Source organism: Magnolia sinica, chromosome 10, assembly GCF_029962835.1.
Source record: "Magnolia sinica isolate HGM2019 chromosome 10, MsV1, whole genome shotgun sequence".
Lineage (NCBI taxonomy): Eukaryota > Viridiplantae > Streptophyta > Magnoliopsida > Magnoliales > Magnoliaceae > Magnolia > Magnolia sinica.
In genome coordinates, this window is record NC_080582.1 from 14,246,176 (window position 1) to 14,264,510 (window position 18,335).

The window sequence follows — 18,335 nt, forward strand, 5'->3', positions numbered from 1 at the left end:
TGCAAATCCAAGGGGTTTCTAATCCCAACGATTCCAAATCCAAGGGGTTCCAAATCCACGCTCCTAATCCAAAAATAGATATGGATAATATATTAATACAGAGATTTGAGTTAAATTATTAAATCAACTTTAATATCTCTAATTCGTGTATGTATGTAATGTTTGACACAATGGTTGTAACAAGTAAGATGAAATATATACTTTTGTCTTTAAATGATAAAATTTTAAGTCTTGTATAGGCCACAAGGACAAGATCACATATGAGTGACTAAGGAATGATTTTTAACCATTGATTTACATGGATGATATTTGGATGGTGCAGATCATCGTATAAAAGTAATTATAGTGATGCAATTGATAATTTAATTGTTTTGGGATATCATCAGTAGGCCATGTGCCCAATAAATTAATGGTCTAGTAACACACATGTTACTAGGGTTGTACATGAACCGAGTTAGCTCGGTTAGCTTGCTCGACTCGACTTGAAAAAGCTCGACTCGACCAGGTTCGAAACTGAGTTTGAGCCAAGTCGAGCTGATTTTTTTAACTCAAAAAAAATTTGAACGGAGTTCGAGCTTGCCCAAGCTCGACTTGACTCGGATCAAACCCTAACTCAAATTGAACTCGGATCGAACCAGTTCGGTGACTCGATACTTTGATATTGATGTTGCTCACCAAGTGTTCGATGAAATGACTCAACCAAGTGTCAACTGGTGGCAAGGAAGGCATGTATATGAAATAAATACCCTTTTTTCTTGATTTTGATAGTGCCTACAAGGTGTTCAATGAAATACCTATAAACAACTACTGTTGTTTTACACACAATAAGAAATTGAAAGTGCACTCCATGTGTTTGTGAAAATGTCACACAGGATTTATCTTGGCTCGAACTCAGCTCGAATTGTCCTAAGTTGTTGACCGAACTGAGCCAAGCTGGCCAGTTAAGCTCGAGGACTAAGCCGAGTTCGAGCTGGGTCAGCTAGTGGCTGAGCCGAGTCAAGTTGTGCCAAGCTCGACTTGGTTCGACTCGTGTATACCTCTACATGTTACACATGCAACTCTTAGGAGAGTTTCATATGTAATTCAAGCTTTAACCGTGGATTTTAAACCCCTCTTTGAGGGATTTCAAGCCCCATGTATTTGACACCCCTAGCTACTTTATGGTGCCAAACAACCCCTAAGCATACTTAGTAAACTCTATAGAATTTAATATGATTTATGTATTTTATCCACCTAGTCCATTCATTTTACTAGATAATTTTAGACTTGAATTAAAAAATGAAGCATATCTAAAATTCAAGTAGGCCACACTATAGGAAACGGTGTGAATTGAATGTGTATTGTTGAAAAATTCTCAAGGGTTGCATCGAGCCGATCTTTGTGTTTTTCCTCATACACATTGGTATTAGATTGGTGAATGTCATAAAGAATTAGGCCATTAAGCCTAAGTAATAAAATCCATTATAAGCCCATATGATTTCTACATATTAATTGTATTATAAAAAAGAATACGTGGCCTAAAATCTTCAACCCAACTCCTCATCTTGGATTCCATTCAAACCCTTTTCTAAACTTTTCTCTTGTCGCTTCCCTTCTGTCTCATCTATTATTACTGCATGTGAAACAATGTAGCCATTTTACCAATGGACTCTGTTATGGGAAGATCCGAGCCCCTTATAATCTCGAGGGCTAACGTCATCCGATCGGACGGACGACTACCAGATCGGCGCAGACTGTAAGTTCGGATGGACACTTCGATGAAGGCTTATTACTGGTTGAAACCTTATCTGCCAGAAGGTCCGAGCCGAGGCTTTATTCCGAACTGGTCATCCCATGAGCCAAGCTTAGAAACTAGCGTAAGTGGACGTGGCCGATTATTCCTCTCGCAGATACGCATGGTGCACATAAGATCTTACACGATCCTTGAATTGCGTACGATATCCCCACGATCCGAAAATCCTATTGATTGAGGGAATTGTGCCGAGATTAACGGACACAGACCATCCGACGGTCAGGTATAAATACATCAACACCCCATTACTACAGGTACGTAATAATTCATACCCTGAACCCTAGCAACCCTAGCCTGACTTTGGCATCGGAGGGTCCCATGCTTTAGCCAGGGTCTCCTTTTTCCTTTTGTGCAGGCACATAGGGCGAGGTTCAAGTGTTCGAAGCAGGGCGAAGGGTGAACAAGATTTTACATCAACATTTTTTGGCGCCGTCTGTGGGAATCTAATACAAAAGGTCAGGTTCCCGGAGCCGAATGAGCAAATTCGTTCCTCCTCGCTATTTCATGCAGAATCAGCCCCGGGGCCATCCCAGCGTTCTCGTAACCGGGCAAGTAAATATCGCGCCATGCAGGGCGAGCTACAAGCCCTACGTGATGAAGTGAATAGGATGAAGCAACAACAGGAGCCACAGCCGCGTCCAGCTCAGGAGAATCCTGTTCCTGAAGCAGTTGATTTGGTCGTGGACACTCACCCCGTGCCGGGAAGCATGAGACTCGAAGCGCCTCAACACCCTCAGATGCCAGTTTCTAGGCAGAATCCTATTCCGACCCAAATCCGAGACTCGGCTCGAAACGATGCCACTCGAGCTCCAACTAATGCTTCAGTCACTTCAGCCCTGGCGCTGACGGATCTCCGCCACCAGCTAGAACGGAGGAGGGGAAGGAGAACTCCGGAGATAAAACACCCGAGAAATCATAGCAGAAAACAAGGATCTATAGGAGAAACGGTTCGCGGAGCTTAACGACAGATTCTTAGCTCTAGAAAAGAAACAGCAGCCGACATCAGTCCCTGTCGCCGTTCAGGCAATGACGGAAGAGACCGAGCCTCCCTTCACCTCGAAAATCATGAGTGATGTGATACCCCAGAGGTTCCGTATGTCTCTCGTCGTCCAATATTTTGGGTCTGGAGACCCATCCGAGCATGTGGAAGCCTATCGCTCATGGATGCAGATCCAGACGGCGACGAACACCATGATGTGCCGAGGGTTCTCGATCACACTCACAGGTTCTGCTCGGAGTTAGTACTGGCAGCTCAAACCAAATTCCATCAGTTCCTTCGCGGAGTTGAGCCGACAGTTCCTTACCCAATTCATAAATGGTAAGAGAAGTCGGAAGCCCAACACTCATCTGTTCGCTATCAAACAAGAGCCGAAGGATTCATTGAAAGACTACATCGCCCGTTTTAACGAGGAAGCACTGTTGATAGAAGATTACGACGATAAAATGGCGCTCGCTGCTGTGTTCAGCAGGCTAAGAGAAGGAAAATTCACTTTCTCCATTGGAAAGAACCTGCCGAAGACGCTGGCCAAGCTAGTCGCCCGAGCTAAAAATATACCAACGCGGAAGAATTCTCCAATACTTGTAAAAATGTCCAAGTGCAAGAGATGAATAATAAAGGGAAGAGGCCGAGGAATGGGGAAGCCCAGCCGTCCAGCAAGGGGACCGACGACCGTGCCCCTCGCGATCGTCGTCCAAATAGAAGGCCAGAAGAAAATTTCATTCCTACACCCCTCTTAACACGTCTGTCGAGCAGATTCTGTTGGATATCCGAGGAGAGAAGCTGCTAAATTGGCTTGTTTGCATGAGGGCTGACCCGGATCACCAAGACAAGCGCAAGTACTGTCGCTTTCACTAAGATCATGGCCACAATACAGCTGACTGTGTAGATCTCAAAGATGAGATCGAGGCCCTTATTTGGAAGGGACACCTGCGCCAATACACCAAGGAAGGAAAAGCTGCTCGGAAAGGAGAAGGAGAGAGAGAACAGCCAAATAACGCCACAGAAGAGCCCATCGAAATCCGTACCATCTTCGGGGGCTCCTCTGGGGGAGGAGATTCACACAAGGCACGGAAAGCCCATTCACAGAAGCCGGACCCGGAACATTACGTCCATTTGACCGAGCGACCCAGTAAGGAACTCCGCGTCAGCCCATGCACTCTGACCTTCACGGAAGAAGATGCATGCAGAATCCAGCATCCGCGCGACGATGCCCTAGTGGTTACTATGACCATAGTGAACCATAAAGTATATCACATCTTGGTTGACACCGGGAGCTCAGCCGATGTGATTTATTCCGAAGCCTTTGAAATAATGGAGATTCTGAGGTCTCATCTTAGGCCCGTGAAGACTCCGCTGCACGGCTTTGCCGGGGAAAGAGTGATCTCCGAAGGAGCCATCTCCCTCCCGGTGACTGTGGGAGAAGGACGACATCAAGTCACGCTCATGGTAGACTTCTTAGTCGTCAATATACCATCAGTACGCAACGTCATTCTAGGCAGACCTTCTCTCAACACGATGAGAGCAGTGGTCTCCACGTATCATCTGATGATGAAGTTCTCCGGTGAGGGCGGAATAGGCTACCTCCGAGGCGATCAGTGAGAAGCTCGGAGATGTTGTGCAATGGCAGTAAAGAAATGTTCGATTAAGCAAGCACTCGCCATCAATATATTGGACCCCAGAGGGCCTGCGGAAAGCTCGTCCATGGAAGACTTAGAGAAGGTACCACTTGATGAAGCGGATCTGAGTAGAACTGTTCAACTCGGGACAGCGTTGAACCCTGAATAGTGACTCGGAATATTAACCTTCCTACGACAACATAGGGCTGTCTTTGCATGGTCCCACCAAGATATGTCCGGGATTTCTCCAGATGTCATAGTGCACAGGCTGAACATGGATCCGGATCACAGACCTGTCAAGCAGAAGAGAAGGTCGTTTGACGCTGAACGATATGAAGCAATAGTTGACGAGGTCTCCGTTCTACTCGACGCCGGATTCATAAAAGAAGTGCATTATCCCGACTGAATCGCGAATGTGGTCCTTGTGAAGAAAGCCAACAAGAAGTGGCGGGTCTGCGTAAACTACTTAGATTTGAACAAAGCTTGTCCGAATGACAGTTTTCCGTTGTCGCGGATCGATCAGCTAGTGGACAGCACGGCCGGTCACGAATTACTCTCTTTTTTAGATGCATATTCCGGGTATAACTAGATTGCAATGCACCCCCCAGATAGGCAGAAAACTACCTTTGCCACAGATAAGGGACTTTACTACTATCGGGTCATGCCATTTGGCCTGAAAAATGCTGGGGCCACATATCAAAGACTGGTAAATCAAATGTTCTCTAAACAGATCGAGCGCACAATGGAAGTATACATTGATGATATGTTGGTAAAAAGCGTTAAGGCAGCCGATCACCTGATGGACCTCGGAGAAACGTTCGCCGTCCTCCGAGAATACCAGGTGAAGCTGAATCCCACAAAGTGCGCTTTTGGAGTCGGCTTAAGAAAATTTCTTGGGTTTCAAGTCAGTCAGAGAGGCATTGAGGCAAATCTCGATAAAATCAAGGCTCTCCTCAACATGAGCTCACCTCGGACTATAAAGGAATTACAATGCCTCACAGGGCGAGTCGCGACGCTCGGATGCTTCATATCTCGAGCTACAAATAAATGTCTCCCCTTCTTCTAACAGTTGAGGGGTAATAAGAAGGCAGAGTGGACGACGGAGTGCGAACAAGCCTTCCAACAGCTGAAGTAGTATCTGGGCTCACCCCCCTTGCTATCCAAACCTGAAGAAGGCGAACTATTGTTTCTTTACCTCGCAGTCTCGGCCTCGGCTGTTAGTTCGGCCCTGATTAGGGAGGTCGGGGGCAAGCAACACCCCGTATACTACGTGAGCAAAGCTACGGTACCTGCTGAGACGAGATATTCACTCTTGGAAAAGCTGACGCTCGGCCTCATTGTTTCAGCTCGGAGGTTACGTCCATATTTCCAAGCTCACTCCGTAGTTGTGTTGACAGACTCCCCTCTCAGACAAGTTCTCCAGAGGCCCGAGGGGTTAGGTCGGATGACCAAGTGGGTCATTAAACTGGGAGAGTTCGACATCCAGTTTCGTCCGAAGACGGCAATCAAGGGCCAAGCGGTGACCGACTTCATTGCAGAGTTCACCACTCCGAGCACGAAAGAGATCAATGCTGAGGTCGAAATAAGTCCACATGTCCCCCCAGGAGACCAAAAGGAGGTATCGGACCCGGGATGGGTCCTCTATGTGGACGGGCCATCCAATATCAAAGGGGCCGGTGCCGAGATCGTCCTGATCATGCCTGATTTCACAACTATCCAATATGCGATCAGACTCGGATTCAAGGTCCCAAACAATGAGGCAGAATATGAGGCTTTACTAGCCGGACTCAGGCTAGCAGCGAGTCTGGGTGTTCAATTCCTTCAGGTCCGATGCGACTCTTAGTTGGTGGTAAACCACATTTCCGCCTAGTATGAAGCTAAGGAAACAAGGATGATCGCTTATCTCGGCGAGGCAAAGAAATTGATCGAAAAATTTTGGAGTTGCACCGTCCATCAGATTCCGAGAGTGGAGAATTCATGGGCAGATGCCCTAGCACGGCTCGCCTCAGCCGCGGAAGGGAAGATCCCACGAGTCATCCCCGTCGAATTCATAGAGCACCCAAGCATCGGTAAGGTTGAGAAAAAGGAGGTCAATCTGAGTCATGCCAATTCGAGCTGGATGGACCCGATCTTTAACTACCTCACGACTGGTGCACCCCCCTCAGATAAGTTAGAAGCCAGGTGACTGAGAGTTCGCACAGCTCGATATACCATCTTGGAGGGTGTCCTATACAAAAAAGGGTATTCTCGGCCTTACCTCAGGTGTCTCCGGCCTGATGAGGCTGAATATGTCATTCGATAAGTTCATGAAGGAATTTGCGGGAACTATTCTGGCAGCCGATCCTTAGCTCTAAAAATACTCCAACAAGGATATTTTTGGCCAACCATCAAAGAATATACGAAGGACTATGTTCAGAAATGTGACAAATGCCAGCGTTTTGCAGCCGTGCCTAGGCAACCTGCAGAAGAAATGACTCCTATGAGCGGTCCCTAGCCATTCGCCCAGTGGGGAATCGACATCATCGGCTCTTTGCCCACAGGGAAAGGATAAGTCAAGTTCGTCATCGTTGCGGTCGACTACTTCACCAAGTGGGCCGAGGTCAAGCCTGTCGCCAAGATCACCAAACAGAAGGTGATTAACTTTGTCTGGAAAAATATTATCTGCCGGTTTGGAATCCCGTGCATCATCGTATCAGATAATGACTGGCAGTTTAATAAGGACAAATTCAGAAGCATGTGCCAAGGACTCGGCATCACAAATGCATATTCTTCTCCTTAACATCCCCAGTCAAACGGACAGGTGGAAGCAGTCAATAAAGTTATCAAACACCATCTCAAGACGAAGTTGGAGAAAGCGAAAGGCAACTAGGCCGAGGAACTTCCGTTTGTTCTCTGGGCCTACAGGACCACGGCTCAGTCCTCAACAGGAAAAACTCCGTTTTCGCTCTCTTATGGCTCAGAGGCAATGATGCTAGTACAAATCGGTCTCCCCACGGCTCGGGTTAAGAATTATCATGAAAATAGGAACTCCGAGCAGATCGCGGCCAACCTGGATTTGCTCGAAGAAGTCAGAGATATCTCAAAGCTCCGAGTCGCCGCTCGTCATCAACAAGTTGTGTGATTCTACAATTCAAAAGTCAAGACCAGGCGATTCCGTCCGGGGGACTTGGTCCTACGCCGGGTGTTCCAGAACACCGCTGAGCCGGGGGATGGAGTACTCGGGCCTAACTGGGAAGGGCCTTACCGTGTTGTCCGATTGACCAAACTAGGCTCTTACCACTTGGAAGATCTTGAGGGTCGTCCGCTCCCTCGCCCCTAGAATGCCAAGCATCCAAGATAGCCTTTAAGGCCCTCAATAAATGTGTGCTTCTAAGCGACAAGCCTCTAAGGCTCTCGACAAGTGTACGCCTCCGAGTAACAAGTCTTTAAGGCCCTTAATGAAATTCACTACTTCCTCTCTACTCAGATTAGGGAAAAATTTTTTTTGCTTCTCGCGTCCAGAGGCAGGTTCTGCGAGCTGATCCCTTAGAGAAGGGGTTAGAACGCAAATTCGACAAGGCATCCCCCAAGTCAAGGGAGAGCTAAAAAACGACCCGACTCCCTAGGCATTCGTACTCCAATGATCATGCCATAAAGGCTCAAAAAAATTTCTACCAGATGGGACTGGAGGGAGCAGACCCGTCAAAGGGTCGGCCATGCCTGGGGATAAACCGAACTATCAGCGAATCAGTTCAGCAAGCAACAAACAACAGTCGACACCCAAAAAATTAACCACAACTGTCATCATTTGAACGCCCTTTCCAAAGGGTCAAAAATCATCATCATCCAATAAAAAATCCATACACGAAAAAGTTTCAAGTTTACAAAAAAAGAAAAATGCTAACGATCACGCTGTCGGAGGTGCTTGGGAGTCGGGAGCTTGGTTCAGGTGGACATCTTCAGCAGGTACCTCACCGGTATCTTCGGACAACCAAGGTTCAAGGTTGAGGTCCGGGTACAGGTCTTGGATCGCTTCAATACAAGCATCGAAACCACAGTTGTAAAACTTAGTGGCTTCGACGTCCCTTTCCTTCGAAGTCTTGAAGGCGTCTATCGCCGCGGCCACTGCCTCAGCCAGGGAGGCCTCATCCTTGGCCCGTTGAGCCTCCATTACTTGGGAGACAACTCAGCTCCGTTCTTTCGTTGCTTCGGCTCTGGTCCGATCTAGAACTTCGCCTAAACGAGTAATCTCCTTAGCGAAGGAATCCACATGAGCCCTAGCTTGGGGCAGCTCAACCTCTGTCGCACAGCAACAGGCCTCAAGATCACTCACGACCCCTTGCAGATGGAGCTCCCTGTCTTGCCCATCCCGCTCTCTAGCCTTCCCGTCCTCAAACTGCCGATGCAGCTCACCCTGCTCAAGTCGGAGGAAGTCAGCTTCATCCCGCAAGATCCCCACCTCGATCTTGAGGGTCTCCACCTCAGCCTCCCTCTTATCCAACTCCTGCATCCTCTCCCGAGCCGAAAGGAGCTTCGGGATAGACTGAACGAAAATAGAGATTAAACATACGGGTATAAAAGAAATGGAAACTAAGAAGTAGAAAGGTGACAAAAAATACCTTGTAAAAAATGGAAGCCATGTCATTCAAGAAAGAGCTATCCGATTTGTTGAGAAGGCGGGTTATATCCTCTTCTGGGGTATGTTTGGCAGCCCAAGGCGTCAGGCAAGACAGATGGTAGCCTGGTTCAAACCTCCCGCCACTTGTCCCTACTTGGGCCGAGCCCCTAGCTTCCTCGGCTCCGGTCCGATTGCCCCCTGAGACTTGGACCTCTGCCCTGAGATCATTCCCGTCATCGGGAGGAGAAAGCATGTCATCAGCTATCCAGATGGCCTCCTCCCGCTCAGAGGAAGAAGGGACATCAATGTAAGCCTCGGGGGCTGGAAGAGGAGCCTCTGCGGCAGGGGAGGCAGCGGTAGGTGGAGGGGGAAGGGAAAGAGTTATAGTTGCTGGAGCCGGCGCAATGATTGTTGGAACTTGGGGCCCAGCAGATGTTGTGGCTGGCGCCGCAGCAGGAATTAGAGCAGCAACTAGAGCTGCAAAAACGGGAGCAGGGCCAGAGGGAGGAATGGCCTGCTTCTTTCGAGCAGTAGTCTTCGCCCGAGGCTCGGCCCGTAACATTTCTTCAGCTGTTGGAGCGGCTTTCCTCCTCCGAGAACCAGATGCCTCGACCATACCTGCCAAAAGTAACAGGTCAGATAATCAGGTCTGAGATTTCAATCCTGGCAAAAAAAAAACTTACTGAAAGACATCGGAAGAGGTTGGGACTTGCACAGCCCGCACCAATGAAGGTTGGTTGCGGTGATCAGGTCTGACTAGGAACGGAGCTCTCCCGATCGCACCCTGGCCTTAGCTATGCGATTCTTCTAGGCCGAATCAAGGAGAGGTGTGCCCCTTGAAAAATCTGCAAAGATAAATTTAACTTTAGTCTGACCGGCGTAAAAAGGAAGAATGTAGAGGAGGGAATAACTGGTCCGACCTAGTTTAGAAAATCGGGTGTGAACTCGAGTTGTCAAGGTTCTGAGCTCAGTCACCGGCGCCTCCCATTCGCCAGCAGCCCATAACCATTTATTCTTCCAGTCCTTATTGGAGGACGGAAGATTCATTACGAGCCCCGACCCCTTGCTCTCTCGGGTCGCGAAGTAGTACCATGGTTCCTGACTGTCGTGCTTGACCAGCTACAAACTTATCAACTCCTCATGGGTCAGCTCCGGGTTCCCGACTTGACGCCAGATAATGTAAGAAGAAATCATCACCCTCCAAGCATTGGGGGTGAATTGCCCGGGAGCTAGGCCGAGGTAGGCTGTCACGACTCAGATGAATGGATGCAGAGGAAGTCGGAGCTCGCATTGCAGCGCACAGAGAAAAATGGCGACCTCTCCCTCAGCAGGCACACCAGCGGTGTCTAAGGGCTCCGGGGCTCTTATCTTGACGGAGTCGGGGATCTGAAACTCCGAGCGGATCCATTCCATCTGAGACTCAGAGAGAACGGAACCTCCTGAGACTACCTCCGAGGCTCGTCCACTTGTTGGCATCTTTGCAGCCTTGGTAGTTGTAACCCTGGGGGCTCGAGCAGTCTTCTTAACAACCCTTCGAGTCCGAGCCCCTGCTTCTTTCTGTCTTTGGGGCGGAGGGTACGGCTTCATAGGGACCTTTAGAAACCCCTCTCGTGTCGTCAGAACTCCCCGACTCGGAATCGTAGTCATAATCTCGAACGGTATCCAGGTCGGACGACATCTTAAAAGGAAAGTATGCAAAGAAGCACAAGGAGACTCACTGGACGATCACCGAGAATTGCTTTTGCCAAAATGCCTGATCGGTCGGAATCGCCTGTCGGAAAACCTTGAACGGCCGAAATCACCCTCGTCGAAAATCGCCTCCTCCGGTAATAACTCAAAACACAGTGTAGAAGAAGAGCAGAGATCTCTAAAGGAGGCTTATATAGACCTTGCCAGATCTCTGCATTAATGACAAGCAATGATGGTAGCAGCTGAATCGTCGCGAGCCAATTTCGGAGCGTACGTGGCCGCACACTATTGGCTCAGGCTCTGTCGAACAGTATGTCCCTGACACCCGGATAAACGAAACGACGCCCGAGCAATGAAAGCTCCTTTCGAAACACTGATCAGGGTGTACGTGGCAATAAACCATAGGTGGACGACGATTTGAAATCTTAACCGTCACCACGCGGCAGCTGAATTTGGTCTGTGGATGAGAAACCCTGAGGGTGCGTCGCTTTAAAATTTCGAAGACAAGATAATATCGGCACATATGAACGGTTCGACGGCTGAGGGGGTCGATCTTCCACATGTTTACTTTCCGAGTCTGTAACCGACCTCGATGAGTAGATAACTTCTGTTATGGGAAGATCCGAGCCCCTTATAATCCCGAGGGCTAACGTCATCCGATCGGACGGACGACTACCAGATCGGCTCGGACTGTAAGTGCGGACGGACACTTCGACGAAGGCTTATTACTGGTTGAAACCTTATCTGCCAGAAGGTCCGAACCGAGGCTTTATTCCGAATTAGACGTCCCATGAGCCAAGCTTAGAAACTACCGTAAGTGGACGTGGCCGATTATTCCTCTCGCAGATATGCATGGTGCGCATAAGATCTTACACGATCCTTGAATTGCATATGATATCCCCACGATCCGACAATCCTATTGATTGAGGGAATCGTGCCGAGATTAACGAACACAGACCATCCAATGGTCAGGTATAAATACATCAATACCCCATTGCTACAGGTACACAATAATTCATACCCTGAACCCCAACAACATTACTTAGACCTAGATTCCTAGCCTGACTTTGGCATCGGAGGGTCCCCTGCTTTAGCCAGGGTCTCCTTTGTCCTCTTGTGCAACACATAGGGCGAGGTTCAAGTGTTCGGAGCAGGGCGAAGGGTGAACGAGATTTTTACATCAACAGACTCCATGACAGTTTTCATTAAAAAAAAAACCAATCTGATAGCATCTGTTCACAAAATTTTGTCAGTTTATTTTGTAAGTAGTGGATTAGGTGTGTTAATTATCTTAACCATGTGGGGGCCATGTCGATGCAGTTTTCCGATAGACCCTTGAGTACTTGCACATAAAACAAACAAGGAAGACCCTGGCTAATGCAGGGACCTTCCGATGACAAAGCCAGATATATGGGTCTTTGTAGAAACGATCTTAAGGGAAAAGAGTCACCAATCTATAAAAGCTTTTGGGTTGTATTTTTTAGTGTGTACCTTTCACCGTTTAGGGGCTTCTCTATTTATAATAGAGGGAAGATCATATAGTCGGAAGATCTTTTCTATTAGAGGGAAGATCACACTGTCGGAAGATCTTTTCTGTTAGAGGAAAGATCACACTGTAGGAGATTTTGTTTGTTAGAGGGAAGATCGCATTGTTGGAGATCACCTCAGGACTCCTCATATCTCGGAGATTTTCCCGAGATCCTTGACGGCCGAGATCTCTGGAATTCCGACCCTATCCCCCAAGATTCCAGGAGAGATCCTCGGGTAGTTTTATTTGGATAGGATTGAACGTCAGTCGAAAGCCGATAGATCCATCCGACCCATAGATAATGTCGGACAATAGAGGCAGACAACACCTTAGAGACAGACAATACCGAGCTATCAGTATGTCGGTATCATTCCGATGATAATACTGACCAAACAAGTTTGGGATGTCCTTGACTCCAGTAGTCTTTAGCTTCCTTTGTTGGACCTGACAACCCCATTAGGGGGGCGTTTGGCGCATGGTATTAGATGAGATTAGGTGGGATGGAATTAAATTTGGTCCCGTGGCAATTCCACTCAATGTTTGGGAAGAATAGAAAAGCTTGGAATTAGATTAGATGGAATCACATTTGGTACCATGCACCAAACACCCCCTTAGGTCGCTCTTCTGGGAAGTTTGTCAGAGGTCGTACCGACCTATGGTCGTGCTGACCTATCTTATGGTCGGCCCTTCTCTAACAGTAGTTATCTTTCGAGTACCTTGACCCATTTGGTTAGTGTTGATTGTTGGTTCGACCTCTTTTCATGAGTTACCCCATTTTCCCCGTAACAGAACACTTTGATGTATTTGTTGTATATTTAAGCCGTTCATTTATTTTTTCTTATATCTCATTTTAGCACGCGATCTCAAACGTTATGAAGGTTCAAATCTCATGTGGACCATACCACTACAAACAGTGATTAATGACCATTAAAAACTTTTTGTGGGGCACTGAAATTTTAGATCAAGATGATATTTGTATTTCCAGCTCTTGACACCATCAACCCGTTGGAGTACTGCAAATAAAATTACAAAAACCTTACATGGGCCCTTGGGAATTTTTAATGGTGAGGCACTCAATCACCACTGTTTCATGCTGTCCACCTTGCAGGTTAGCACTTAACGCACCCTATTCAGAATTGATATTTACCACATGTATTAATATCTCATGCGACTGTGTCATATGCACTCCAAGATACCGGCCATTAATCATGAAGGTGATGAGTTTAAGTCACCAAGTTCTTCGGCCCTACCAAGATGCATGTATTCCATCCAAACCAACCTTTCAGTTTTCAAGATCGTATTAGGGCTTGAGCTTAAAAATGATATAGATAAAAGGCTTAAGGGAACCACACCAAATAAATCAGTGGGGGATTGAATGTATACCATTGAAAGCTTTCAAGGGTCATAGAAGTTTTGGATCAATATAATATTTGTTTTTCCCTTCATCCAGGTCTTTATAACCTTATGAATGGTTTGGACGAAAAATAAACATCACGGTGGGCCTTAGGAAGGTTTCAACGGTGGGAATCCTTGTCCCCACTCATTTCTATGGTGTGGTCCACTTGAGCCATTGATCTGACTAATTTTTTGTGTCATGCCTAAAATGATATCTCAGAATAGATAGATGGCGTGGATATAATACATACATCATGGTTGGGCTTACAGAACATGATGATGTCACGTGGTACACCACCAAATCCGCTTCCATTTCCGTGTCCCTCGCTTATGAGACATGACTCCGGCTTTTCACAGATGAATGTTTTTAGTAGAGAGCAAACACAATCTCCTCGCACGTGCTGAATTGGAATGTCTGTACAACAGTGGACCGTTCGTTAGGTGGGCCTCGCTGTAGATGTTTAGCCTGAAAATCTTTGCTAGTTCACACATCAGCGAGCCTGTCTACATACCTAATCAAATGCTGCCACGTTACGAACTGCGATGGTTGGTGTTTATCCGAATCCACCGAATCAACGCCTCTCCCACGGGGGCTGGCTGCCCGGTTTCTTACCTTGCCCGGGGGCGTGGATGATGTACATTGTACTACCCCGCCTGTTCGGAGCTCGGCTACGAGAGCTACTAGGGTCAACTTGATGCATGAATTTTATCCCCACCGTCCATCCATTTTTCGTAATCAACCACACCACCGGAAGCAAACATGCTACCGATGCCCACCTTTGAAACCTTTTCAGGATCCACCGTGTTGTTTATTTGCCATCAGAGCTGTTGACATGGTCATATACACCTGCATGAAAGGGAAAAAACAATTATCAACTTGATTCAAGACTTTTGTGTTCCAAAGAATTTTTCAATGGTAGCAATTTAATCCCCTCCTTGTGGTCCATTTGAGCCTTTGATCTTTGGTTTTTTTTTTTTTGTCATAATAATTTAAAATAATATTAAAAATGGATGGACAGTGTGGATAAAATTCACACATCACGTTGGCTCCTCTGTGGCCCTTTGATGGACGGTGTAATTAAAATTCATACATAAGGTTGGCCCCCCAGCGCCCCTAGGAGCCTCGGCCGGGTAGTACCTAATTCGGCCCCTACTACCTCCGGAGCTCCGTATAGGCAAAGGCTCAAGGCCACTTATCCACACCATTCATCCATTTTCCCTAATCAGTTGAGACCAAAAATACCATAGATCCAAGTCTCAAGTGAACCACACTACTGGAAGTAACGGTGTTAAGGATGCCCAACATTGAAACCATTTCAGGGTCCACCGTATTGTTTTTTTGCCATCCAACCTGTTGATATGGTCATATAAACCTTGTTAAAGTTAAAAAACAAATATCATCTTGATTCAAAACTTATGTAATTTCCAAGAAATTTTCAACGGTAGTAATTTAATCCCCAGTTTGTGGTCCATTTGAGACTTAGATCTTTACTATTTTTGTAGTGATAATATAAAATAGTATTTAAAAATGGATGGACGGTGTGAATAAAATTCATATATCATGTTGGACGCCACTGGCCGTGGGGCCTCAGCCTGTCCCCAGCTACCAACAGAGGAGCTGTTGGGTCGTGGCATCCGCACATGGACATAGTCATAGAGCGAGTGCGTCCGCCGCATTGCGGGACAGCTGCCGTCTATCTAAATATTATAAAAATGAACAGGGGAGGGATTTGGGTGGATAACCGGATCCAGTGGGGCCACTGTGATATATGTACCTTAAATCCACACCCTCCATTCATTTTTAAAGCTCATTTTAGGGATGATTTTAAAAATGAAGCGGATCCAAATCTTTGATGGACTCTACCACATAAAATAATAGTGATTCAATCTGCATCATTGAAAACTCCATAGGGGCATTGGAATAATTACTTAAATATTTACTTGCCATCCAACGTATTGATAAATTCACAAAGACATTAAGCGAAGAAATCAAACAAATATCAATTCGATTAAAAAATTGTGGTCCACGAGAAGGTTTTACATGTCAATTACTATTCGCCACCGTAACTTTATATTATGGTCCACCTGATATTTTAATCTGTTTTATTTTCGAGATCATGGCGGCCCAATAAATAATTAACTACCAATATCCTTAAAAAGCTATGGATGAGGATGGAATTTTCAAAAGCGTTATAGGAGTCCCCACCTTGCTTCCGGTCGCAGATTCGGAAATCCGCTAATTTTTTTATCAAGGCGTCGTGATAAGTACCCGAGTGTGTAATAAACTGGACCGTGGGGCTATACGCACTTGCAGAAAGCCTAATGCGGAAGTAGATTGGCTAGTGTACCACACAGCAATATAGCTGCTTTATTGGCGTCAGCAAGTTATGTATGTATTATCTCTAAACCGCCTATCCATTTGGGAGCTCGTCTTAAGGATTGAGATGAAAAAATAATACAGATTTCAATATCAAGTAAACCACATTGAAAATAGCAATTGGGTATTGAATGTCTACCGTTGGAACTCTAAAAGTTTTGGATGGATGTTAAATTTGTTCTTACTCTTCATCCGTGTATTTGTTATCTTATTAAAAAATTAGATGGAAAATAAATGTTATGGTGGGCCTTATTCATTTTTTACCGGTGAAAATCATTTTACTCCCTACTATTTTTGGTTTGGTACATTTGAGCTTGGGATATGATTTATTTTTTGTCTAATTCTCTGAAATGATTTCAAAAAAAGGATGAATGGAGTGGATATAATAAATACATCGTCGCAGTGCCACGTAACTTTTATCTCATTTGAATAGTTTATCCCGCTCAGTTCGAGGAGCGGCGACACGTATCTAGTCACTACACCTCGTATCTGATAGTTCGTAAGGTCGTATCTGAAAGCATTTATTGTAATGTCGTATCTGATAGTTGATCAGTGCGTACACAGAGCTCTTATTTTTTTTACACACGCCACGTGGCACTCTATCCGTTGCGTTGTTGAGACAGACTCGGGAACGGATTGGCTACTCCCCCTGACACCAGCCATTGCTGGTGGTCGGTGCTCTGAGGGCCCCACCATGATGTATGTGTGTCATCCATTCCGTCCATATATTTTTATATTTCATTTTATGATGTGGTACAAAAAATGAAGTATATATCAATCTCAAGTAGACCACATTACATGAAATAGTGTTGAATGAATTTTGACCATTAAAAACGTTTTGGGGGCTATAAAAGTTTTGGATCAAGCTGATATTTATTTTTTCCCTTCATCTGAGTCTTTATGACCAAATAAACAGATTGGATGTCAAAACAAAAGTACAGTGGGCCTTAGGAGAATTTTAATTGTGAATATCCATTCATTATTTTTGTCCTGTGCTGTGGCACACCTAAGATTTATATCCCTATTATTTTTTGTATCAATCCCTAAAATGATCTGTAAAAATGGATGAATAGAATAGATGAAATACGTACATCATGGTGGGCCCCACAGAGCACCAACCACAAGCCACGGGGCTGGTGTCAGGGGGAGTAGCCAATCCTTTCCCGACAGACTCGATCTAGCGGACGCGGATTAGCTACTGACTGGTTGAGTAGCAATCTCGCTGATGAAGTACGTCACCGGGTTATTTAGGTCCCATCATAATGTATGTGTTATATCCACACCGTCCATCCATTTCGAGGGACCATTTTAGAGCATGAACCAAAGATCAGGCAGATCCAAATATCAAGTGGACCCACAACAGAAAACAGTAAGGAACGCCTAACATTAAAAACTTATTGGGGCCGCAAAAGTTTTCAATCAAGCTGATATTTGTGTTTTTCCTTCGTACATTACCTAAACCCTAAACCCTAAACTCAGAAACAGGTTTAAGATCAAATAAATATCATAGTGCGCCTAGGAATGAAGCAACGGTGGGCGTCACTATCTCTAGTGTTTTCTAGGGTGGGGTTCACTTGAGATATGGATCTACTTCGTTTTTAGTTCATGCTCTAAAATGATCTCTCCGAATGTATGGACCGTGTTGATACAACACATGCATCATAGTAGAGCCTACAAAACCAGTTAGGATCTAATCCTACCGGTCTATCACCGAGCCGTGGACGCGGATATCCATCGAAAACCTTTGGCACGAAGTTCCTGGGCAAGGATGGTGGGTGTGACCCACCACCATGTTTGTGAGAAATCCACTACGTCTATCCTTATTGCGATATCATTTTATTACATTTGACCAAAAAGTAGGAGAGTTAAAAATTCAAGCAGGCCTCTCAAGATGGAAAATTGGGGAAAGAAATTCCTACTTATGAAACCTTTTTAGGCTTCACCTTGATGCTTATATGTCATCCAAACTACTTATAAGGTTAACCTTGATGAAATAAAAACACAACAAATTTAGGCTGATATAATGCTTTTATGACTAGTAGAATATTTCAACGGTGCTCATTAAAAATCCACTATTTCCTCTCGTGTGACGCACTGAGTTATTAATCCTACTTATTTTTTGTTGCATGCCATGAAATGGTGTGACCCACTTGAGTTTTTAATCCTCCTATTTTTAGTTGCATGCCATGAAATGAGCTCGCGAAATGGATGAGCAGAGTGGATTTCTCACACACAGCGGTAGGTCCCACCCAGCATCCTTGCGCAAGAACTTCCTGGTTCTGCTTAAAGGCTTTAGCAGGAAATCCACATCCATGAGCCGTGGAACAGAGTCGGCCTAGGA

General features: G+C 45.8%; 1 protein-coding gene across 2 annotated transcripts in view; it reads right to left on the bottom strand.

The window, feature by feature from the left end:
• LOC131258036 (uncharacterized) overlaps positions 1–18,335 on the bottom strand; it is a 78,917-nt gene that overhangs the window by 35,445 nt on the left and 25,137 nt on the right. The window lies entirely within an intron of this gene.